At 44.3% G+C, this 26,457-nt stretch overlaps 1 protein-coding gene and 1 non-coding gene across 3 annotated transcripts in view; both read right to left on the minus strand.

Annotated features, from left to right (window-relative positions):
- The window catches only part of LPAR3 (lysophosphatidic acid receptor 3), a 76,322-nt gene that overhangs the window by 18,966 nt on the left and 30,899 nt on the right, over nt 1-26,457 (minus strand). The gene's annotated exons all lie outside the window — the stretch shown is intronic.
- Nucleotides 26,117-26,223, minus strand: LOC116875114. Its single transcript, XR_004384135.1, has one exon. It is a non-coding gene; the product is annotated as a U6 spliceosomal RNA (small nuclear RNA).

Here is a 26,457-nt window from a genome sequence, read left to right on the forward strand (position 1 = left end):
GAAAAAATGTTCATCATCACTAGCCATCAGGGAGATTCAAATTAAAACCACATTGAAATACCAGCTTACACCAGTTAGAATGGCCAAAATTAGCAAGACAGGAAACAACATGTGCTGGAGAGGATGTGGAGAAAGGGGAACCCTCTTACGCTGTTGGTGGGAGTGCAAGATGGTGCAGCCACTTTGGAGAACAGTGTGGAGATTCCTCAAGAAATTAAAAATAGAGCTTCCTTATGACCCTGCCATTGCACTACTGGGTATTTACCCCAAAGACACAGATGTAGTGAAAAGAAGGGCCATTTGCACCCTGTACATTGCTGCTGTATAGCAGCAATGGCCACGGTCGCCAAACTGTGGAAAGAACCAAGATGCCCTTCAATGGACAAATGGATAAGGAAGATGTGGTCCATATACACTATGGAGTATTATGCCTCCATCAGAAAGGATGAATACCCAACTTTTGTATCAACACAGACGGGACTGGAAGAGATTATGCTGAGTGAAATAAGTCAAGCAGAGAGAGTCAATTATCATATGGTTTCACTTATTTGTAGAGCATAACAAATAACATGGAGGACATGGAGAGATGGAGAGGAGAAGGGAGTTGAGGGAAATTGGAAGGGGTGGTGAACCATGAGAGACTATGGACTCGGAAAAACAACCTGAGGGTTTTGAAGGGCCAGGGGGTGGGAGGTTGGTGGAACCAGGCGATGGGTATTAGGGAGGGCACGTATTACATGGAGCACTGGGTGTGGTACAAAAACAATGAATTCTGTTATGCTGAAAAGAAATTTTAAAAACATATGCTAAAAAATAAAAAAATAAAGATACATGTAGGTTTGCATCCAAGTGCAAGAAGACCTTTTATTCTTCTAAATTTTTTTGACTTGGGTACAGTTGACACAAAATGTTACATTAGTTTCATGTGTACAACATAGTCATTCTAAAATCAAAGACAAGAAGTAACAAGAGTTGGTGAGGATGTGGAGAGAAGGGAACTCTTGGGCACTGCTGGTGGGAATGTAAATTGGTGCAGCCACTACGGAAAACAGTATGGAACTTCCTCAGGAAGACTTTTTTTTTTTAAATTTTTTAAAATAATTTATTTATTTATTTGAGAAGGAGAGAGACAAAGAGATGGAAAGCACAAGAGCGAGAGGCGGTGGAGACGCAAACTCCCCGCTGAACAGGGAGCCTGATTCAGGGCTTGATCCCAGGTCTCTGGGATCATGACCTGAGCCGAAGGCAGACGCTTGACCACTGAACCACGAAGGTGCCCCTAAAGAAGAGTTTTTAACACTAACAGAGCCAAATTTGACCCTTGAGATCACTAGGACCAAGCCAACAGCAAGGAAGAAGATAAATGAACAGGAGTAACATTCCTATAACCTGGAACCTCAATTTCACAGTTCCTAATTTTTTACTGTATGGAGCTCTTATTATGAATCATCTTGTTTGGTTGTCAGTTCTAATTAGCCCATCCTGAATTAATGGATTGCACAGGACTTTGGCAAGATGGTTTTGTTCTTTGCAAATGATACACACCCATGCAATTAAAGTAGTTAATGCTTGTGCCTTTCAAATGAGATCAAGATATCTTCCCATACTTATGAAAAAATCTTATCAAGTAGGTAAATCTAATAAAAATGTTTTGTAGAGTCACAGACTGAGACTTGCAAGAATTCTTAAAGTTGGTCTATCTCTCCTATACAGTGAAAGAATCCGTAAGTAACACTAGACACAAGGGGCACTTAACACCTATGTAACACTTCCAACAAGCGGGAACTTGCCTTACTGCCCTAGACAGCCGGCTCCACTGGAGACTAGCTTGAATCTTTATAAAACTCTTCCAATAATGAGTTCAAATATCCTTTCTGTAATTTTTATCCTTGACCCTAGTTTTAACTGCCAAACCACTAAAATGTAATTTCCTTCCCAGGTAACAATTCTTAAAATGTTTTAACATGGGGTGCCTGGGTGGCTCGGTGGGTTAAGCCGCTGCCTTCGGCTCAGGTCATGATCTCGGAGTCCTGGGATCGAGCCCCGCATCGGGCTCTCTGCTCAGCAGGGAGCCTGCTTCCTCCTCTCTCTCTGCCTGCCTCTCTGCCTGCTTGTGATCTCTCTATCAAATAAATAAATAAAAATCTTTAAGAAAAAAAAAATGTTTTAACATAACTGTTACGTCCCCCCCTTATTTTAGTGACACTTCCCCAATTCCTTTATCTGTTCTGGATCCTTCAAAAGCCCAGATGCTGACCACACTGACAATATTCCTTTCCAAATGTGATATCCATAATGAGCCTCACAGTGCCTCCATGACTGAACTTGTATCCAGAGAAAACAAGACAACTTCTCTGACTGGATTTTTCATGTTCGGTTAGTATGTCTAGGACCACATTCCTCTTTGAGCAACCACACAGCATGATAGCTTCTACACAACAGCACAGCTGGTCAGGAAAAACCCTTGGATCTTTCTCTTCTTTGGTCCAAACACGCACTGTTTTTAAAGGAAGTCTACCTTACCTTTGTGGTTGTGTAGTTGCAACGTGTGCATGGGTATGTTTTATATAAACCTAATGACCAGGTCTATTCTTATAAAATGCTATTCTTGCTTGCTTTGGCATATCCTTCTGCTCTGAGAACAGCTCTTTAAATCTGGACTCTCTTCCCTTACAGATTAGCTATTCCTGCCTCCTTTTGCCATGAATGTGAGCAATGTTTTTTTATATCTTCTCTAAGTCATTGCTATTTTGCTGGGGAAATATAGACCAAGGACAAGAATCCTGGCAGCCCCTGAGATTCTTGACAGGGTGATATCAATCCTGTCTTTTATCACCAGGCTTGGGATGGAATTGTGAGCTACTGGTGAAACTCCTGACTGCTCTATCACACTGCCCACAGTTCTTGGTAACCAGAATAGTATGTCCAGTTACCAAAGTCCTTGTGGACAGCCACATACATACCATCCACAGCATTCCCATTATCTACTCACCCCTCAACCTTATCACAAAATGTAAATCAGGTTAATTTGTTATTCAATTTCTGTGGTATCTTTGGAACACCACTTTTTTTTTCCACTTAAAAATCCATTCCACAATTTGCTGAGCATATGATTCTTCGTAAAACATACAAATAGTTAAGCAGTATAAATTCAGGACTTATTTTATGACCTTATACAAAATCGCTCACATTTATAAAATATTTTTAAAAATCTCCAAACATGGTTTGAAAATTAAATTTAAAGTTCACAGAAGTTGTATTCTTTTTCTTTTCACATACACATGTGTCCTGGGAAAGAATAATAATATTTCATTTTCAATCACCATAATAGCTTACATCGTACTTTATAGAAAATTAGAACAAAACCTTAAAACCACCTGTCTCAAAATTAGCCATTTCTGTGCTTTCTAATGGCCTCATTTTATTTATTTATTTAAAAAGATTTTATTTATTTATTTGACAGAGAAAGAGTGCACAAGCAGGGGTAGCAGCAGACAGAGAGGGAGAAGCAGGCTCCCCGCTGAGCAGAGAGCTGAATGTGGGGCTCAATCCCAGGACCCTGGGATCATGACCTGGGCTGAAAACAGGCACTTAACTGAATGAGCCACCCAGGCACCCCAAAACAAAGTTTATTTAGAAATAGTAAAGTGATAGTACAAAGGTCCCTAAGAGGAAGGGGACCTGAGAGGGTTGCCCTCATGGCATTATTTTATAGATGAGAAAACCGAGACACAGATAGGTTAAGTAAATCTCATTAGCAAATAATACAATTAAGGCTGATCCACCCTGCAAATTAAAATACCTATATTCTTAAGAAAAAGGTAATCCCACCACTGAAAGAGAAACACTTACTCTATCAGTTATTAATTCTAAAAACTCACTTTCTATGAACACAGCACTTCAGTTATTTCAAGAAAGACAGAAAACTCCACTAGGCCAATTCCATTAAGTCAGCACCTTGTGCTCCCTGCAGATTCTGAGTTAGTTTGGGGCCAATAAAGAGAATCTAAGGTTCTTTCCCATTCTAGAAAAAAAAACAAGGTGACATTAACTTTAATGGAGTCAACAGAAGGTATATGAAATGCCAAACTTAGGCAGGAGTTTCTCATCATAAAACATGGAAATATAGGGGCGCCTGAGTGGCTCAGTGGGTTGAGGCCTCTGCCTTTGGCTCAGGTCATGGTCCCGGGGTCCTGGGATCGAGCCCCACATCGGGCTCTCTGTTCAGCGGGGGGCCTGCTTCCTTCTTTTTCTCTGCCTGCATCTCTGCCTACTTGTGATCTCTGTGTGTCAAATAAATAAATAAAATTTTTTAAAAAATGGAAATATAGTCCATTAGTAAAGTCTTTATTGCATATCTCTTTCTCTCTCTCTCTCTCTCTCTCTCACACACACACACACTCACAACTATCAGTATATTGCCACAGAAAAGGAAGGCTGAAATACTCTCAGTGGTAATGAGATATGGAAACAGGAGGGCAGTGAGGCTTTACATAGCACTTCTTTGCTGGGCCACAGTAAAATCAAAGGGTAGAAACTTACATTCTTGTTTGCACAAGAATTAGGGTGAAAACTATTATTTGGAACTAGAAGAAAAATGATTCAGAAATGGTATCCTTACAATATACATAATTTGGTCCTATCATGTCTTGTGAAATACCGTCCTGGATGGTTGCCCTGGAAGGCTTCTAAGGTTCCAGCTGGTGTAATAGGATGGACTTCGAGAAATCTCCCTAGAACACCAGAGCTCTGAAAAACACGTATTTGGGGGCAGGAAGAACTCCAGGCCAACTCATGGGGAAACAATTTGCTACTCACCTCCCACCGGGGCGGACCCTGGAGGCTAGGAGATGGGGGGTGGGAGGATTCTTAGAGCAAAAGGTATCTGGGGGTGGGGATCACTATTGTCGGCAGACCTGTGCCAATAGTCTGGTCATTAGCCTCTCTGCCTGAATGCTAAGAAACCCGTGCCACCCAGGGTTGATGCTGGATCCACCATGAATTCCTTCGTAGATCACCTTCTTTCATTATAAACTCTACCATCTCTTGTGGTCCCATTCTCGATGATTCCAGGATCTGCTTTCATGTAAACAGTTATATGCTCTGAGTTACAGGCATCAGATCTTTTTCCTCTCAGTTGTCCAGAAATGTGGGTGTCATCCTTGATGTCCCCCTCATGGGACACGTGCAACACTCATCAAGTATTATCAATTCTACTTTATCAATACACTCCAATCTGTTCATTTCTTTCCATCCAGCCTACCCATCCCTTACATCAGATTACCATCATCTCTAGCTTGGATTAATTTAATAGCCCTCCAAATGGACTTCCTGCCTTCGGTCTTTACACCCTCTAATTCATTCTCCAAAATGGGGTCAGCAATCTGTATATAAAGAAGGTCTGATGAAGCTTGTTCCCTGCTGGAAAGTCTTCAGGACAAGCCCAAAGTCCACAGCCTGACAGACAGGACCTTCATGACCTCAGCATGCCTGACCCACCAGCCTCCTTGTTCCTCCGTGCTCTGTGTTATTTGCAATGCCCTGAGCTGGTCATGCTCCTTTCATTGCTGGGTCTTTGTCGCTAGAGCTTCCTCTGCTTTCCACATGCTTTACAGATTCACACCCCAATTCTTCACATGACTCCACAGCTCCCAGTGCTGGCTTAATAAAAGTCGTAGCTGATACTCAGTGTGAGGGGTTCCGTTCCAAGCATTTTTATGCATTAAGTTATTTAATCCTCACGTCACCCCTTTGAGGTAAGTATTAACATGTTCCCCTTTTAAAAACAAGCTGCCATGATCTCTCAAAGCTGGGTTATATGCTTCTAAGTGCTCCCAGAACCCCCTGCGTTTACCATAAAACACACTATTATACAATTTCCCAATTTTCTGTACTATAAACTATAGGTCCTAAAGGAAAAAGACACATTTGGTTTTTAGAGATCTCCTAGATGAAGCTCACTCAATGTCTGCTGAACTAATAAACGATGACAGTGCTCAACTATGTGGGATACAGGTTCGGGGCACATTCTAGAACCCACTTGCTTGCATCCAGATCTCAGCTCCTCCAATTACTAACTGTATGATCTTGAGCAAGTCATTTAACCCCTCTACCTAGAATGGGGATAATGATAACATATACTTCATATTAGAGTTAAGTAAGTTAGTATCTGTAGAGTGCTTCGAGGAGTTCCCAGCATATATAATGATTATATAAGTGTTTGCTATTATTAGCATTCATGTTAGTGAAGGAACTAAAAACCACTCGTGAAACGGAATAAATACCATTAGCTCAATTTTACTGGCAAGAGGAGCTGATGAAGATCAAGTGACGATCCTCAAGTGTATGCTGGTTCTAAAATTAAGTATTGTCATCCAAAGAGTTGTTACAATGAATCAGAGACATGGCTGAAGGATGTCTTACAAAAGAGCCCATCAGTAGACTTTTTAAAAACAGCAACAACAGAAACAGCAGCGGATGAATGAGTGGCCTCCAGACCGACTCCAAAGAGGAAATGATCTAGAGGTTTCCGAACACACCAATTACTTGTATAAAGGATATATTGCTACATGTGGGGGCCAAATTTAGAAGAAGGTTACAAGGAAATGTTTCCTAAGACCAACAGGACCATCTTGGATTTGCCGGAATGTTTAGGACTAAAGAAGCTCCGTTTTATAGAGAAAATTCCCTGAACAAACTACTTCCCCACAGTGAAAAAACCTGCATCCTCAGACCTTGACAGGGGATTTAGTTGTGTGCTCTTAAAAGCAAAGCAGATGTCTTTTCAAAGTAAGAATGTTGTCTATGAAAAGATGTAATCGAAGGAGTAAACACTGAGACGGGGTTTCATGGCATTAATTAAGTACTGCATTCCTTGTTACACACATTGTCTTTGCTCAGGTTACTGAAACGAAGACCCCAGTGGCTGAAAACAGTGGCGAGTTTTCACCAAAACACAGAGGAAAGTTTTATTCAGAGTTGACCCTTTGCTGAGCAATCCAAAGGCTTGGTCCTCACGTCCTTAACCCATTTAAATGTTCATGGGAATTTCCTGGTAAAGAAACAGCAACCAGAACTTTTACTCTAACAATATCCCTTGGTTCTCAGCAGTAATCCATTGTTTAGCAATGACTGGCAATGAAAATAGTAAAGTATTTATTGAGGTTCATATCTTTTCTTTCTAAACCACATGTAAAAATGAATTCCTGGGTGCCTGAGTGGCTCAGTCAGTTAAGCGTCTGCCTTCAGCTCAGGTCATGATCCTGGGGTTCCAGGATCGAGTCCCACATTGGACTCCCTGCTCATCAGGGAACCTGCTTCCCCCTCTGCCCCTCACCCTGCTCGTGTTCTCTCTCTCTCTCACTCTCTCTCAAATAAATAAAATTTTAAAAAATGAATTCCTGAAACTCCATTTCCCATTTTTGTGATAGAAATTAAACCCTACTTAAAAAACAGCAAAATCATTAAAATTTTTATCTGAGAGGTTTGCAAAAACAAACAATGGCACCTCATGACAAATAATGTCTTATTCATTAATTTAATTTTTAAAATTTTGAAACAACAAGACTCCATTATGACTAAAAATATGAGAAGCCCTGGATTTTGCTGAAGAGGAATTTGTCCTTTTGTGGAAAAGAAAAATAGATGAAGCCACCATGAGATCTGGGAAATTCTCAATGGCTCTGTTGTTCTCCAAGCTTATGCCTCTACACTTTGATGTCATTTAGTATGCATGGCTTTATGTTTTGAGATTAAAATGGACACCAAGTCAAATTCCCTCTTTTCTGGTGACTGCTTCTAGCAGCACACTCCCTCAATTAATCTCTCTGTCTTGGTTTCTCTCTCAGTATTTAAGTATCACATTCCTTGTCTCTAACTGTCTCTGTTTCTCTTTGTCTGTCTCTCTGCCATAAACACGCACTCTCCAGCCACACGGCTGTACAGGTGAAGCTCCTGGCCTGATTCTACTCCTGACCAAAACCAGTTCCTCTGAAGCACCAGATCCATAATAAACCAGTTAAAATCCACAGCTTCTGGCTGGACGTGAATGGTCTAAGTGTTGGCATCTGACTCCAGGCTGGGCCAGGTGAGTCCCTTCCCAGAAAATTTATAAATGCAAGGAAGACAGAGACCTTGATATATAGAGGTAGGAACTACTGGCTGCCATGTTTTATACAATAGAAACGGAAGTAGCAGGGGTTGAGGGGGTAGTGGGAAGAAAAGCAGATTTCAGATTCAGATTTTTAGTTTCAGGTAAGAATAAAACAAGCACATGGGAGAAACTAAGATGAAAAAAATAAATAGTCTTTTCTGGATAACACAGGGCTTTCCTCCCTCTGGTTCCAGGCTATTCCTTAGGCGTGGTGATCTACACACCTTTGGGTTCTATGACACTTTTGTTCTTCTTTTTCACCTAAGTGACAAGCATTGGTTCCTGTTTTTCTAATCCAAAGGGTAGTTAATACATGAACAGAACTCCAGATTTAGGTATAGGGCCCCAAACTGAAATATGCAGTTTCTTTCAAATAACGTCATATCTACCACTATCAGATCAATCTTTTGCTGTAATTTTAAAGATTTTATTTATTTATTTGTGAGAGAGAGAAAGAGAGCACACAAGGAGGCAGAGTGGCAGGCAGAGGCAGAGAGAGAAGCAGGCTCCCTGCTGAGCAAGGAGCCCCATGTGGGACTCGATCCCAGGGATCATGACCTGAGCCTAAGGCAGCAGTTTAACCGACTGAGCCAACCAGGTGTCCCTGTAGTTTTAGAGTCTTAGACAACAGAAGTTCAATCCATGGTCCAAAGCCAGAAAGTTCCCAGAGTTTAAAGAAAGAAAAAAAAAAACAAACTATAATGGATGGGCTACACCAGTGCTCTTAATGATGTAAACGAATTAGTAGAAGTCATCTACTTTACATTTCCTTTAGCTTTGTGAGTTAGAGCTTTAAAGAGATATATTGAAGAAATACACTTAAGTAGATTAGTTTTCATTTTGATGAAATACTCACACAGGTTATAAACTTCACCAGTCTGTTTATTCATAGCCCTCTTAAAAATTGTCATTTAAAAAGAAAATGAGCTGTGAAAGTTCTTATGAGTCAGCACATTTTTCCTTTATGTAGGTAAGTGAGGGTAGATTGGAGAGTTTCTTTTAGAAGCAGAAGATAATAATAACAGTCTTATGTTTGAATTTCAAGTTCAATATCACGTTTGGCATGGATTTCAAAGTCTTCCAGGGGTGCTGTTTTGTTCACAAGGAGGTTTTTCTTGTTTGAGCCCTCTTGCATAAGACTCTTGGAGGAGAGCAAAGAAAAAAAGATTCACTACGTGTTGAGACATGAAGAAATTAGTGTAAAACACCCAAGAAGCAATCCTTCAGCCTCTTTAAGCTGAACAGCAAAGCAATTTCATCCTTTCCAAAAAAGATGAGGTCAAGAAAAGGGGATCAAGTGCTGAGGAGAAAGGAAACTCCCATCTTGGTTTTTACACTGCAGAGATCAAGTCAAGCCTGGTGGGAGACAGGGTTGAGCCCAAAGTTCAGGGCCTATGGAAGCGGCTCCAGCTTGCAGAAAATTCTAACTCCTGTCTCCATCCTCACACTTAAAACTGCCTCCTTTCTTCCATTATGTCCTCCCCCCACCCCCGCCCCCCCCACACAGCTATTCCTCAAGCCCCTAGCCGCACCTCTCAGCCAGTGCTGGGGGTGTCTGAGTTAGGAGGGAAGACGGGCAGTGATCCATCCTTAGACACAGGAGTAACTTCCAGGCCTGGTGTGTGGCAGCTTCTCCAGTGACTACCTTCCAACAAACCTCATGTTTTTTTTAAAGCTTTTATTTATTTACTTGTTTGACAGAGAGAGAGAGAGAGATCACAAGTAGGCAGAAAGGGAGGAAGAGAGAGAAGGAGAAGCAGGATCCCTGCTAAATAGAGTGCCCGATTGCGGGGCTCGATCCCAGGACCCTGAGATCATGACCTGAGCTGAAGGCAGAGGCCCAACCCACTGAGCCACCCAGGCACCTCCAAACCTCATTTTAAATTATGATTCTTCCCTTCAGTTGTGTTAAAACACATGTAATAGTGAACTGGGTTCTTAGGAGGCAAGGAAGTAGGAAGGACCTAATCATGAGTGTGTAGGCCTGACCTCCTCCACACTGGAGGGGCAGTGGGCCCGGTTTACATTTTTATCAGTTTCATATAAACGGTCTTCTTGCGAGGGGGAGAGGCTGTGGGCAGCTCCCCATCTGCTGGCCATTGGCAGAAGCCTCAAAGGATTTCAGGGGTTAAAATCTTGTCAATAATTATAACTAACAGCATCACCCTCCTGAAGAAAAGTTAGTCTTTCACCAGTTCATTCACTTGAACATGGCCTTTTACAAAGAAATTAAGTAGCCCGATGGACCTCTTGTGTCAGATCAAAAGTCAGTGAGACTCTGAGGTCAGGGAACCTGCCAAATCGCTCCTCTTTCAAGGCTTTTGCTCTGGCTGTTGCCGGGCCCGCCTCCATGGAACTGTTCCCCCATCATGACAGGGCTCAGCCCTTGTCACATCTGGGTTTCTCGGCAGTTGGCCTGTCAGCAGAGAAACCTCTCTGACCACCTGACCTAAAGTAGCCTTCCCTTCCCCCATCTCTGCCCCACCACTATTTATCACTTCTCCTGCCTTATTTTTCATCTGAGATCTTATCACCACTTGACATCGTATTCTAATTTATCTGTTTCTGGCTCACCCACATGAGAATATAAGCTCATGGAGGCAAGAGCTTCATCTTGTTCATCACTCAATTCCCGGAACCTAAATAGGGCACCTGGCTCATAACAGCCCTCAGTGACACTATTTGAATGAATAAATAGGAATGGAAGGCATACAGCTCAATTTCTAGCCTAACAGATGCTCATCTCCCTGTCAGCTTTCATTTACTCCTCTATGCTTTCTGTGCATGGTTTGCTGAAGAGGGTTGACACATGCAGAGCTCCACCCTCTCCAACGTTTTGTGCTAAAGCAGAAATGCTTCACATAAAGGTATGTGAGTTATAAAAACCTGGTGTTGACAGAAAGCAGAAGGAGACACCACACTGTTTGTGAGAGTGTGGACTGAAACACCCAGGCATCCCAACAACACATTTCTACGCAAAAATCATTATTATGCATGTGTGAGGAGTACACACACACACACACACACACACACACACACAGGTTATTTGCAAGGGTCTAGAAGACAACACATCAAACAGTTAATAGTGGTTCTGATCTATCTGAAGAGAGGACCGAGGGTGACTTCCACTTTCTAAATCATAAGTTTCTGTAATATGTAAATGTTGGCAACCAGCAAGGGCTACATTCATAATAACAAAAATAATTAAGGCTTCAAATATATTTAAAATCTGGAGCCAAAGCACTTGCATATTTATAAAACTATTTACCTTCGGAGCTCTAACCTCGATGCCCAGATTCACAGGTTTTGTCACTCTCTAGGCTTTATTTACTCCTGAGCCATAAGATGAGGCTAGGAATTTCTGTCCTGTCTGCTGCTTGGGGTTATTGGACAGCTAAAGCAAACTCACAGGGTGAGGTCTGAAAACATTTTGAAATTACTAAGTCAATTCAAGAAGCCATTATGTACATTATCATACTATTGTTGAACCTTCTTGTTAGCATTAAATTTCATTTGCTCCTTAGAATACACTCAGAGGGATTTGTGTTAATTTGTGTTTTACAGAGGAGGAAATGGGTGGAGAGAAACGAAGCTTCTCCCTCAGCAGAATTAGAATCCAAGGCCGACTTTAAACCATCGTTCCACTCCAGTTGTTACCCAGAGAGAAGGTAGAGGAAAAAGCCTTGAGGAGCATGGTCCCTCGCAGACGGAAGATAGCAGGCACAGTCAGGAGCAGGACCAGGCACCCTTAGAACCATAAAATGAAACGAACGCAGTAAAATGCAGTGAAAAAACTGTAGCTTCTTATCCTGCAATTGTGTTGGTCCAAGGCCAATTAATCCCTCTAATTACATTCAGATAATGCTTTTATTCACCCCAAACCGTAAGACCTTAGGAAAACCTCTTCAGAATAAATCGTCAAGATTTTTAAAAAGACGAAAAGAAAACGTGGCCTTTGCTAAAACAAACATGCTTTTACTTGGAGGGAAAATGCAACTTTTAGAAAAAAGCAGGGGCGGTCATTCCACTAAACTGAGGATAGGGATACTTCATCCACTGGAAAGTTTGTAAAGGTTTGCTTGTTATGGCAATTCTACCGTTATATACAAACAAGAGGGCAGGACAATGTGTTCTACTAGTCCCACGCAGTCATGATCCGAAAGGTTACTGCTTTTGCCAAGGCTTCAAGTAAGAGAGCTCACTTCTAAAAAAGGTGGGTGGGTTCCAAAGCCCTCAGCTGCTGGCAATCAAGTTTTATCTCAACATCACACCAATCTGTCAATTACCAGGCACCAGCCTGGGTCTAGTAATAGAATAAACAAATTCAAGATAGTATAATAATCAAAGATCACCAAAAAGGATTCCAAGATACATTTTCCTGTTTAAATAAAAAAAAAAAGCATTTTAAAGATGTTTCAACTACATAACTACTGATTACATTGCTGGTAGATATTATTTTTTAAGTAATAATAATTATTCTCTCTTCCTTGGGAGTGTCATCCAGAGATGTTTCATAGCAATAAAAGACTGTCTTCTTGAAGACGCCTTTGCTTATTGCTTGAGTCCTACTATGTACAGTGCACTATGTAAATAAGGACAAATGAGATGTAGCAGTCCCTGCCCCAAAGAGGGCCACCTATCACAGAGAATTAAGGTTGGAAAAGCTACACCTAATTTACAATTCTTTGAAAGTTCCGGATCTATTAGAGAATCTCAAAACACAATATGAAGCCCACACAATTTTTATTTTCAAGATACTACTCCAACAGCTTCCTGTACCCAATTCCAGCCCTGATGCTGAAGACATGCTGCTCGAACTGGTCAACCTTGTCATCAGGTTAATGTTGGAAGTCCTGCCTCCCCTCTCCTTATAGCTACTTCTCTTACCTGGCCCCTCCCTTCCTCCTAACTACCCATCTTCCTTCCTTCCTTCCTTCTTTCTTTCATGACTTTCTTACATGAAGAGCTCTCTGAAACATTCTGGGGCAAGATTTCATTCCATCCTTCCTCAGGAGGGCAATAATATTGGAAGCACAGGTCATTGCAAGAGGTCAGCGAGAAGTCCCCTGGTGTTAATAGCTTGAGTGATACTGTTTTCTCCTTTAAACCATACCATTAAATTGTTTTCATTACCCACGAAGGGACTGTTTGTCAGAGCAAATGAGACCTGATACAAATGCAAACTGGCTAATTTCAACCTAACAAAATAGTTCGCTCCTGATAACTAAAAGAACAAGACAATGACAAAAATTTGTTAGGTCTCTTGATGATACACAGGCAAGAAAGAAGAAATGTACTGAACAGATGGGTCCCCTCAGAGCAGATGATGCAGCTTCTGTGTGCTACCTGGAACTTCTGAGGGACTTTTATTCTCCTAGAGACTGGTGTTAGGGGGTATTTTCTACACGTTTTAAAAATATGATACTGTATGTTCTCTAAGAATATCAGAGATTCTACTTTGGGTCTATTTCATTGAAATTCCATTTACAAAGCATTTTTTTGTTGTTCTTTCGGTCATCCAAACTCAAAGCTCTGAAGCTGGGTCATCCTTTTGCTGTTCCCCTCGTGCATGGCATGTGTCCCCCCTCCTGAGGCAGCTGTCCTTTTAATGCCTTTTGGGTCTATGTTTCCTGTTTTCTCACTGCCATCACAGTAACTCTTTTTCCTGTGAAGTGTTTCTGCATGGGACTGGGTAGTTTCTTCAAAACGTGCGGGTCAGGGCTCTACCAGCAGACCACTGAAGTGGAAAGTGGTAGTGTGTGTGCCGTAGGGGAGGGAAAGCTTGTCCGTGTGTGACCCTGATATGATGACCCATCCCACTACCTGAAGCCTCACTTCTGGAACCAACTGTCTGGGTACTCTTCCTGCAGCACTCCCAGCTGAGCACTGGTTGCCAGTTGGAGCCCACTTCCGATCAGGAAGGCTCCGAGGAGCCTGCAGCCTTGGTTCAGCCACATTCCTGGTCTCTGCTTTGTACTCTAGTCCCGCTAATTAGGTCTCCATGGGAACCTGACTGGTACCGGGTCTGCTGAGACTGGGCCTCTCCCTGACTCCTGCCAGTCTCTCAGGGAGAGGCCTCCACCCACCCTCATGCCCAGCTTGGCTCAGGTCAATGACCAGGTTCCCCTTACCTGAAGTCAAGCTTCCCCGACGTCCAGCTACTGATTTTGAGGTAGTTTCCTGCACCTGGTGGTTGGTGGACGCGGTATCTGTTGTCCCTAGCCCTTCCTTGCTAGCTCTTGGCACTATTCCAGGACTCGTGCTACTCTGTTGGCCTCTAGGACCCGCCATTTTCCCTTCATCTGTGTGCGGTGCTCCCTCAGCATCACCTTACACAGCAGGCATGGTCCTCTGTGAGCCTGCCCACATCCAGCCAGCTCCCTGCTCCACAGCATCATCCCACAGCCCTGGGCCCACCCTCGCAGCCACCTCCACCTTACACCTGTCACAGAGCGTGGACAGTGACAGCCTGAAGGGAACAAATGTGTTCCATCCAAATGTGGCAGCTCCCACCTGTACCCCTTTCTGTCCTCACCTTGTGAGCTGTTCCTGGTCTGGAGGTGGAGGAGAAGCTCCACCCAGGGGGCCAAATGTCCCCTCAGGTCTCCAGGTGTCCATCTATTTCCCATGCCAAGTGAATGCCTAGAGAGCTCTCTAGAAAACTCAAGAGGACCCCGGGGCTGCTAGAGACCTTCATCTCCAATGGAGACTCAAGTGCTATGAGCTTTGCATCCAGCCTTTCCTGTTCAGTGGATAATGGGTTGTCTCAGCCTCCTGTCCCCTGACTGATAACAACAGAACATGCATTAATATACTCCAATATATCTTCAAGGGACTGTAAGTGAATGACATTCTTACAGAACCCTCAGACCCTAATATACCCTCTTTTCTATTGTCCAAGGCTGCCCCTGGGTCAGCTGTGTTCTCTGAATGTCTGATGCCTGGTCACACCAGCCTCTGAATGATCCAAAATGGCTAAAGCCTTTATAAAGACTTTCTCCTGAGACCCTGAAGCCCCTTGAGGTCCCCAGAGGCTAGCCCACAGTGCTTCAGAGGGGCTGCAGAGCCAAGTTCCAGAGAACTCCTCAGAGCAGAGAGCCCCATCTTTCTGCGTGGATCCTGAAGGTCACAGCCCCTCTACCCCACAATCACTGACAGTCTTCAGGCTGAGGAGCCCAACTGACCCAGTGAACTCTTCTATGTTACCTCCCCTTCCTAAACTTAAAGGAATTCCAGAAAGCCCCCAACTTAAGAACTTCCAGACTGCCCCTGCAGGATCCCCAGTGTAGCACTGCCCCTCACCCCAAATGACAGAGTTTCAGAATCTAGGCATTGTCCCTCTCTGACCACATCTAGGGAGACTCTCCCAGTCAGAAGGCTCAGCGTGATCCCTTATTATACAGAGGCCAGGAAAGAAGAATCAGGAAGCCTAAAGACTCTTTAGGCTCATGACACTCTCTAGAGTGCAAGCTGCCTTAGAGCAAAGGAACAATATTTCCCTTCCAAGTCGGAGCAAATGGAGGAGAGTCTAGTAGTAACCCATGAATGAGCACAAACCTCTTGAAGAACCACTTCTTTGTCCTTCTGAGGGTCCATTCCATGCTACTGAAAGGACAGAGTTTCAGCTTCTAAGCTGCAGAGCCCACAACCACTTGCATCTGCGGGGCCAATGCAGGACCCCGAGGATGAGCCTCAGCCACTGCAGACAGCACGGAACTCTACTCAGAGGGTTTCACAAGTCTGCTGTGTGTCCCTGGAGTAAAGGCAGACATCCAAGTGGCCGTGTCGATCCCAGAAACTTTGCTACAGTCTTCCCAATCTAAGCAAACTCGGTGTTAACCCCTCCAGAGCCCAGAGCCTTCAAGAGAACATCAGACCTAACTCCAGGGAGTCCCAGGAGCTTGGAATGCATCCTGGGAAGGATAACGCTGTTCCAAGGAGGAACTGTTTAAGTCACGCAAAAAGTTCTGACCTTTCACATGAGGCCCAGTTGTGGTGCTCTTTTGGTGAGCCCAGTCATGAGGGGGACTGTTCTGGATAGAGCACTGACAAGCTTTGCCTTGGGCCCAGCTAGGAAGACTGAGAGCAGATATAGCTCAGCCACACCGGCCCCGTGTACCCCCATCTGTGTTCAGGACTGGAGATAAGGAGCCTTCCCTGAAGAAGACAAGGAAGCTTGTAAGACAATATTTCTCGCGATGGAGGAGATGGATCGTGAGACAACACTCACAGTCGGCCCTTGCAATCCTGGGGGAGGATAAATTCAATGAGAGCAGAGTCTCTGCGTGTGGTTGTGGGCTAGTTAAGGCCGGAAGGTTATACTCAGTGGCCAGGCCAATCTTGTGGGCGTGTGGCCCTCACGGTCACACACGGCCCATGCTCACCAGCACCCTGAGCTCCGCTTCGCGATCTGCTGTCTCCATCTTGAAATCCGCAGTACGTTTACCTTTGAACTTAGAGTTGGTAAGCGATGTTTGGCGGGACAACAGGGGATGAGTGTGAGCGGAGATGTCCAGAAGAAAGGAAGGAGTTTTAGATCTTAGTGCCTTTGGCCGCACTCTTTTCCCCTGCCTTTCTTATATGGGGCCCATGAATTGTGTAGCCAGTCCAGTCCATAGCTCTGTATAACAGCCTCCCAAGTAACCAGTTCATCCACGAAGGAGGGAATTAAAGACACAATAGCCTTGTATTCTCTGGTGATTTCTCTGCCTCTGATCCCATTCCCACAAAAGAAATCTCCTTTTATGCCTTAGAGTCACTCACTTAAGGCTTATCCACTTCAAACTCCCCCCAGCTCAAAAAGATCATTGGTAAGATCAGGACGTCGGGGGTGGCATTCCAGAAAGCAAATCATGTTATGACATCACAGGGTAAGAAGGATCCCAAACAGCCATAGGACCTTCCCTGTGATTATGACCAAGCCAAGGACGGAGATTGGGGCAGCTGCTCAGTGCCTGTCCCAGGACACATCCCGTTAATATGTTTGTTAGATCATTATATAAACAGTGAATGTTTGTTGAGTAGCTACTGTGTGCCAGGCACTGCAGAAATGAAGACAGACACAGTGCTGTCCTTGACAAGCTCAGTCTAGTAAGAGATACAGGCACTTAGCAAATAAATTACAATAATATGAGCTAAATAAATACTTTTATACATATAAATAGTATGCTAGAGAAGCTTTGGATAATTAACTTTGGGAGAGTCAGAAACTATCACAGAGAAGGATCTTAAAAGATAATTAGAGAGTTGTCATACTGAGAATACTCAGATGGGCACCTGGCTGGCTCAGTTGGTAAAGCATGCTATGCTTGATCCCAGGGTCATGGGTTCGAGCCCCATGTTGACCGTAGAGATTACTTTAAAAATTTTTTACACAGAATAATAATAAAAAAAATACTTAAAAAAAAAAAGGATTACCCAAGAGGAGCATCAGGCAGACCTGCAGACCCGCACAACAGCAGAAATGGGGAGAAGCTCAGCACTGTAGGAGCCTGGGCTGTGTGGAAGGCGGGATGTTTAGAGAAGAAGGTTGGGACCAGAACTGTGAAATGGCCTCCTAATTCCAGCTAGCTCAATAATTTGGACTTTATCTAGAATGCAAGAAGGGCCCAGAAAAGATGAGACAGTTCCTTGTGTTCTTTAGGATGGGCCTCAGCTGACAGTATGTAAGAAGTTTGCTGGACCTGTAGAGTATCTGGCTGTGTGTGCACCAGCCACAGCTGGAAATAGATCTCTGGATCTCAGAAGAGAGGTCAAGGATGGAGATAGGTCTTTGAGTAGCATTCACAGAGAGGCACTGGTCCAAGCCTCAAGAGGAAGTTCATCTTAAGAGAACATGGGCAGCCACAGAGGACAGGAAAAAAGGTCATTTCCGGATGCCCAGAGATGGCAGGGACTGGACAAGAGACAGAGAAGGAACAAGGGGGAAGAAAGCATCAAGGGTAGCATGAAGCAGGCAGCTGGGCAACAAGGAGCTCAAGTCAGATCACCGGAGCGGGCAGTTAGGAGGACAATGGAGGCTTCATCAGCACAATCTTAATAGGGCAGAGCTAGCTTACCACGGCTTGGGGTACTAAGAAAATAGGATAAGAAATGAAAGAAGAGAGACAGAACAGCCATTAGAAAGGGGATATAGGATCAGAGGCTATATCTTTTAAGGCCAAATACATAGCAGAGCAAGAATAACGAGAAAAGGCTCCTGGGAAGGCTGGAAGTAATGGGCTCTCATAGAAAGCTAGAAGGTAAATTTGAGGCCTTTGTGGATTAGCTAAGACGGTGGAGGGAACGGTAATAGGAACATTCACATTAGACTTCTATCTTCTTGGTTAGAAGCAAGCAAGGAAGGTAAGGTCAGCTATGGGTTGAGAAGGGGCAAAGCTCAAAGGCTTTAAGAAATCTTAGTTTCCAGGATGAATTCCTGCCCCTGAATCTTAGTTTCCAGGATGGATCTCTGCTTCCTGCTTCCAAGCTTCTCTGACCTTGGGCTTCTGCTTATTTGATCTCTGCCTCTTGCTAGATTTCTGCAGCTTATGCTCCACAGGCCTGCTCCCCTTCCACTCCCCGGCTGCTGGGCTTCCCTGGCTGCTCCTCCTGGCCCATGTAGACTTGGCCTCTGCTGACAGCTCTACCTTCCTGCTCTGGAAGGGACCAGCTCTGCCTTCTCTGTGGCATCTGGGCTCCCTAGCACCCACAGAGTATTGGGCCAATTCCAGCAATCTCCTAAATGATCTCTCCTTCTTCAACCATCCCCTATCTTTCTAAAATTCTGCATTTAGCAACTCCCACCTTCCTCTCAACCCATCAATGCTCTCCAGATCCCCACAAGGGCTCTCCATTGCCAGATGAGGCAGTTGAGCTGTGGCCCTAGACCTAGAGTCTTTGAACAAAAGTTGAATCTGTGTAGGCAGTGACAGGTGCCATCCTACCCTGTTGCCTTATAAGTCCAAGGCCAACCCAGGCACCGGTGTCATCTGCCCAGCCTCTGTAGACATTTGACCATGAAGCCCACGCTATCTTGGGATTCAAGGCTCCCATTCTCTGACTCCAGTATGCTTCTCAAACCAGACTGTCATTACTCTGCAAACCCATTATTCCAGAAATCAGTCTATCCTGTTCCCCTTCCCACTCTTGGCCCAAGTATGGTTTCCCTGGCTATCTGTATGCCTGTCTTCCATCCTGCCATTCCACCTGTCTGCAAAGCTTTGCCCTCTCTTCTCTACCTGTTATACTGAGATCAGGGTTATATCCTGCCTCTCAAGGAAGCCTCCATAGGCCATTCAAACCCACAGCATTTTCTGCCTGGGCACCCTCACTTGACCCTTCTATATATTTATTTGTTCCTTCAGTTATCCTCCTTTTTTGTTTTGTAACCTTCTTATTTTCTCAGACCAGCCTATAAGCAGGGCTCCCTTTAAATTTACACACAAAAAACCAACAGAGCAGAACTTCCTTTGTGTAATCTACCTCCCACATGACCCAACGATTGATTCATGAACATTGGTCACCTCCTGATAACCATAAAACATCACAGCAAGCCCAGATTTGTAGCTCCTTTAGGGCAGAGGTACCCAATACATGTTTATGATGAGAAAAATATAAAAACCAGAAATCTCTCCATGTCCAGAAAACCAAAAGGATAAAACAGGCTCAGGGTTGGGCCGTGAACTCTCTGACCTGACAAAAACAAACAACCCTTGGTATATATCATGGTCACTTGGCCATTCAAGGACAAGCATATTTTACCAGGGCAAGAAGAGAGACCCATTAGAAGAAGCAGGAACTTGGAAATCCAGAGCCCTGACCTCAACACCAGCAATGACTTACAAGGTGACCAGCAATGACTTACAAGGTGAACTTGGACAAACCTCTCAACAGATACTGATTCTTCGAGGTAACTGGATCCTTCCTTCTCACACGCTGCAGTTATACCAACAATCTGGTGTGAGGGAGAGTGGGTGGCTGGAGTAGGGGGACACCGTCAGAGCGGGATGAAGGCTGCTCACCAATGGTGTCCCCCAGCCCATACTTCTTGTTCACCTGCCCTCTATCCCAGCTTCTATGTTGATTCCTAGGTCTGACCAGGCATAATTCCAGAAAACAACTTTACTCCCGATTCCCACCCAACCTGTTTGCTTTAACTACACACAGTGCAGCGGTCTCCAGCTGAAAGTCTAAAAATACAAATGATGTTAGCACGGACTTGGGTCAGCACATAGCATGCTATGCCAGGTATGAGCCCAGTGGTGTGACACCTGGGTAACAGACGATAGCCACATTCCTTGAGGAATTGAGGCCCTAAGAGAAGGCTTTACTGAGTTCTGGAAATCTGACCCTTGCAGGAGGCTGGCTGGGTGCTGGCAGGAGGACTGGACATAGTTGGGTAATGGAACATCTCTGCTAAGTGAAATAAGCGAGACAGGTAAAAACAAACACTGTTATGGTATCATTTATATGTAGAATCATAAGGGGAAAAAAAGAGGGGGGAAAAGAGAAGAAAAAAGCCAATTTCATAGAAACAGAGCATAGAATGGTGGTGGCCGGGGGAAGGGGAATGGAGAGATATAGGTCAAAAGGTACAAATATTTAGTTATAAGAACTGTAAGTTCTGAGGACCTAAGGTACAGCACAATGACCACAGTTAATAATACAGGATTGCGTACTTGAAATCTGCTGAGAATAGATCTTAAGCATTTTGACTGCAAAAAAGGAAGGAAGGAAGCAAGCAAGCAAGCAAGTGGGGAGGCGGAAGGAAAGGAGGAAAGAAGGGAGGCAGGCAGGGTAGAGGGGGGAGGGAGGATCCTGTATCTGGTAATTATCTTGGTAATTATCTCGATCTTAGTAATTATTCCACAACATATATGTAAATCACATTGTTCCATCAGATACTTTAAATATACCCAGCTATGTTTGTTAATTATTCTTCAAAAAGTTGGAGGAAAACACAAAGGTAGAATTTGAGAAGAGAGAAGAAATTGAGAAGTACGGAAGTCAGTCTGTACCTCACACTTGGGTATTATTTGTCAATAATTGTTCGTTCCAGCTGAAAAAGGTTTCAGGTTTCTTTAAAAAGAAAAACAGCCAGAAAAACTGTTCTGAAGGAGGAAGGGTGCTAGGGAGATAAAAGAAGCTGGGTCGTGTTTAGTGTGACAGAATGGAAGGGCTGTGTAGAAGAAATGGAAGAAAGTAGGCAGGGCAGGGATCAAACTGGAAATGAAAATGATGAGTTCGAAAAGGGACTTTAGATTTGACTGCAGAGGGAGGCATGTGAAGGAGTGAAGCAGGAGGGGGAAAAAAGAACCGAGAGCCGGAGAGACCCGAACAGCCACCTAGGCAGAGACAGCGGGGAGACCCAGATTTCCAAACACCTCTGGGTGGGCAAGCTGTGAAGAAGCAACGGCAACTTGAAAAGGTGGGATTGAGGGACACACAAGGGTGGGGTTGAACTTGAACCTGACCTCCTTGTAACATCAGACCGTGAGGTCTTCTCCATCACCATGTCCCCCTGAGGACAGAGGGCGTGTGTCAAACAGTAGCGTGGGAGGCCACAACCCAGGCAGGCCACGTGAGCACTCCCAGCTCACCCTGCAAGCCAGTGTGTCCTTCCTGGAAGGCGCCCGTGGCGATGCCAAGAAGCACACACAGAACGGCTCTGCAGCAAAGGTGCTCCTTGGATAAGCTGTTTTGAAAAGAAGTTTGAACAGCCCTGGACTCAGTGGAGTAAGTCCTGGTGCCTGGATGGTTTGGCTCTGAAAAGAATTAGACATTCTCGGCCTGATCGGACTGCCCAGCAACAAGAGAGCTCCTGCATGCCAACTAACGACCTGATCGTTTCAGCATTTCTTAAAGCAAAGCTCTCACTTTTTTTCTTAAGCAGGTATGTGATAACTCAGGCATGCAAGGCCGCAAACACTGAAGGTAGGCTCCTGCCCTGCAGACACTACTCCGAGACTACCAACGCTGAAAACAAACATAGGATTTCCTGGGACTCTCTTAGCATTTCTCAACTCCTGGTTTCTGTGTGTGTGTGTGTGTGTGTGTGTGTGTGCGTGTGTCTGTTTTGTTTTGGTTTTTTTTTTACTGGAAAAAGGACACTTCATAATGGAAACCCATAAATAATATGAAAAGGCCTAGGTTCTGGTCTCAGCTGTTTTCAGACAAAGAGCCAACTTCCCAACCCTGGGAAAGGTGGCAACAGCGCTCGACTAACAAGGCATCCTGGTGGGATTCATTAGCGAGACGGGACCGTTTCTTAGGAGGAATGTCTTCTAGACGATACACAAGATGGTGCTGTATTACGGGATTCTTAATAAGCCAACACTTAGTGGTGAGGGTCTCGCTTATGTTTTATTCATAAGTGTTGCAAAAGTAAAATGAATTATGAATGCTAAGATCATCTGTCAGAGACAGGAATCAGTAACAGCATTTCAGGGCTGGGGCTGGTGTGTACAGGGTCTAGTCAGGCAAATGTGGAGCTTTTTAGTTCCGTGGAGCCCATGTGTTCTGGTCAGCCTGGTTCTCTGGAACTGAACGGTTGCTGTCGCTAGAGGTCAGGCGGCCCACCCAGGCAACTTCCTCCCAACCATCTATCCACATTACAAAACTGGCCCCTGTGAGGGTACCGACAGTAGGCCCCCGACCTCCCTCTCCACAGGACCTGTGACATCACTGGGAATAAAAGGACACTCTGTCCAAATGCAGGGCCAGGCTCTTCAGAGTCAAACTAAGGCCTCAGAAGAGTAGCCATGTTTACTTAGCACATACTATGTGCCAAGCACTACACTAGGTTCTCGTAATGCATATTGTCTCATTGCGTCCTCAAAAGCTTGCCATGCCAGAGGAAGTGATATTAGCCCCACGTGTAAGAAACTAAGTCACAGAATGTCAGGTAAGTTGCTCAGGGTCACAGAACCTGGAAGCGGCAAAGCCAGGACTGAAATCTGGTTCCCTCCCTCTTCCCAAGCACCTGCTCCTGCTGTCTACATCTTGCATAAAGTTTCAGGAGTGGGCAGCTGTCATTGCCCAAGAGATGTCTTCACAATGGTCAACACCACACGGCAAAAGTCTTCAGCACAAATCAATGGCGAATGCAATGTTGAGAGTCCAGGTGACTTCACAGAAATAACTAGAAATTGAGGGAGATACAAGTTATAAACCTCATTACTAGGGTTGCTGTTGTTCTATCCCTACCACTTAGGTGAAGCTGCTCATTAACCTTGAAGTGCGGGGTCCTGGAGCCAATCTGCTTGGATTCAGAGCTCAGCTTGGCTACTAATCTTAGGCAAGACACTGAACCTCTCTGGGCCTCAGTTTCCTCATCTGGCAATAATTACAGAACTTCCCTTAAAGACCTGTCATGGAGATTAAATGAACATGCCAAGTGCTCAGAACCAAGTGCACAGAGTAGATACTGTAGTTATTTTTGCTACTTTGGGTCTGTGGGAAAGACACTTAAGTCCACCCAAACTTCCTTTTCCACAAAACAGATCTGCGTAACAGGTAACTCACAGACTTCCTACTGGTAGGCACTCAAAAAATGTTCATTTGTTTTCCTCTTCCCAAGACAGCACTACCACTCACCCTTCTAAGGTCTCAGTTTCCCATACTATAAAATGGGAGACACACCCATTCCCTGGTCATCGTCCCCCTCACAGGCCTGTCATAGCCAGATCCTGCCAAAGGCCAGGCTAGATGTGAGGAAACCCGGTTTCTACTTTCAGTTCCAGCTTTCAAAAAGCCACTTAACTTCCCTAAACCACCATTTCCTCATTCATTCACTTATTCTATTATAATCTCAACACATATGTTCCAGACAGCATGCTCCATGATAGACATGCAAAGAGAGAGAAACAAGGGACCATCTCTGACTTCAAAGCACGCACACTCCAGTTCAAGATGAAGGCGGGTAACCATTAAGGGGATGAAGTACGAACAAAAGAGAGGGGAGGCCCAAAGGATGCCATAAGCAGATCTACCAGGTAGGGCAAGGAAAGAGTCACAGGAGTTGGCCCTTGAGCTGAGTCTTATGAGATGAATGGAAGTTTCCCAGACAGAACAAGGGGGAAGGTGTTCCACCACGTGCAAGGCTTAGAGACACTAAACACAAAAACGATAAGCAATTACAGCTGAGTGGAGGGCCCATCTAAGGGAGTGGCAGGAAAGCAGAATAATACCTTTCCCACTTACCTTGCAGGATTACCCAAGACGGAATGGGAACACATATTAAAACACTGAAAAAGTGCTACATAAACATCGTGTATGCTCATTATTAGTACTCTAGCAAGGCTCGTGATGGACTTGATTTTCACCCATTTCCTTCCAGTGTGAGCACTCCCAGGACTGTTTCTCCACTGAGAGAAAGCAAGGAGGGTTTAGCACTGACCTAAGTGGAGTGGTGGGAGGGAGAAAGGACAAGAGAAACATCTAGCTCTTTGTTTCAATTACCACAAAGCTTTTCAAGGTCCCTTAACTGTAATGCTTCTCGTAATTTAGAAGATTTCAGTCATTATCGGCCAGAAAGGAGACCTTGACCCCCCAAACCATGACTTTTCAAACATATTTGGCCATAACCCATGTTAAGAAATACATTTTATATCACAATCCTGTGCACATGCAGAAAGTGTCAGTTACAGTCTCCTCACGGATTTCATCACTTGCCAGTGGGTCACCACCTGAGGTTTGAAAAAGCACCACCCTGAGAGACAAGAAGGTTTATGGAAGATTTTTTTTTTTTTTTTTTTTTGGTGGAAGATTTCAAGAGTATGGTTCACAAATCCCCTCAGCCTTCTTTTCTTTTGCCTTTCAAGACACTGCAAAATAGAAGAAAATCCAGTCCATTTCCCGGAAACGGAACATCCTCATGTGCACAGCTCACAGGGAGTGTTGTCTGACAACAGATGTTCTTCCATGGGGAAGGCTTTCTGTTTGGTTGCTAAGGCCGATTAGCCCTGTTAACAGGTAGGATTTCAAAATTCACGACTCTCTCTTAGGCAGGGCCGTGCTGCCCTATAGAAAACAGGATCAGATGTCTGCAATGTCTTTTCCATGGGAACGTTCAATAAGCAACTTCTTTCATGTCAAGGGCTCATCACACATCGTGACTCAGAAATGAGCAAGACTCTGCCTCAGGGCTGCTAAAATGGGAACATGATGCCTAGATGCCTTTCCACTCATAGACAGATTCAAGATTCACGCCACCATCATCACTACTACCACCTCCCTCAACAAAGAAAAAGTCTGCCCCCGGCCAGCTCTGTAAGCTCTGTAGGCAACCAAAATACTAATGCTGGAAAGAAACACAAAGGTCATCTGGTCTCCCTCTTTCCTTCCAAAGAGGATGGCCGACTAAACTTTCCTGGCTCACAACTGAGCAATTTCCTTTTTTAAAAAATTTAAGTTAAATTAATTTACATAGAGTATACTATTCGTTTCAGAGGTAGAGGTCAGTGATTCATCAGTCTATACAATATCCAGCGCTCATTTTATCATGAGTCTTCCCCAGTGTCTATCCCCCATTTATCCAATCCCTCTCCCCTCCAACAACCCTCAGTTTATTTCCTATGATTTGTCCCCCTCTCTGATGTCATCTTGTTTTAGTTTTCCATCTCTTCTCCTATGATCCTCTGTTTTGTTTCTTAAATTCCACATATGAGGGGTGCCTGGGTGGCTCAGTGGGTTAAAGCCTCTGCCTTCAGCTCAGGTCATGATCCCAGGGTCCTGGGATCGAGCCCCGCATTGGGCTCTCTGCTCAGCAGGGAGCCTGCTTCCTCCTCTCTCTCTCTGCCTGCTTCTCTGTGATCTCCGTCTGTCAAATAAATAAATAAAATCTTAAAAAAAATTCCACATATGAGTAAGATCATATGATAAATGTCTTTGTCAGATAGACTTATTTCGCTTAACGTAACACCCTCTAGTTCCATGTATGTTGTTGCAAATGCAAGATTTCATTTTTCTTTTTTTGATGGCTGAAAAAATATTGAACAGTTGATGAATTTGCGTGTCATCCTTGCCCAGGGGCCATGCTCATCATCTCTATATCATTCCAATTTTAGTCTATATGCTGCATAATTGAGCTACTTCCTGTTGTACCACAAATGCATCTGCACGGGCCTTCCCTGTGGTACTACCCAAGTTTAGAGGTTTCTACTGTCACTTTTGATTCTGCCATTTCTCTTACTTAAAATACCTTTCCCCCCTGCCCATTCACATTCCACCCATCCTTCCAGATCACATCCCAAGCCCTCCAGGGAGCCGTCCCCACATGGCCAAACAAACAATGATGCTTGCAAGTCAAGAAGGGAAAATAGCAC

This window comes from Lontra canadensis, unplaced genomic scaffold (assembly GCF_010015895.1).
Source record: "Lontra canadensis isolate GAN:19392208 unplaced genomic scaffold, GSC_riverotter_1.0 scaffold40, whole genome shotgun sequence".
NCBI lineage: Eukaryota > Metazoa > Chordata > Mammalia > Carnivora > Mustelidae > Lontra > Lontra canadensis.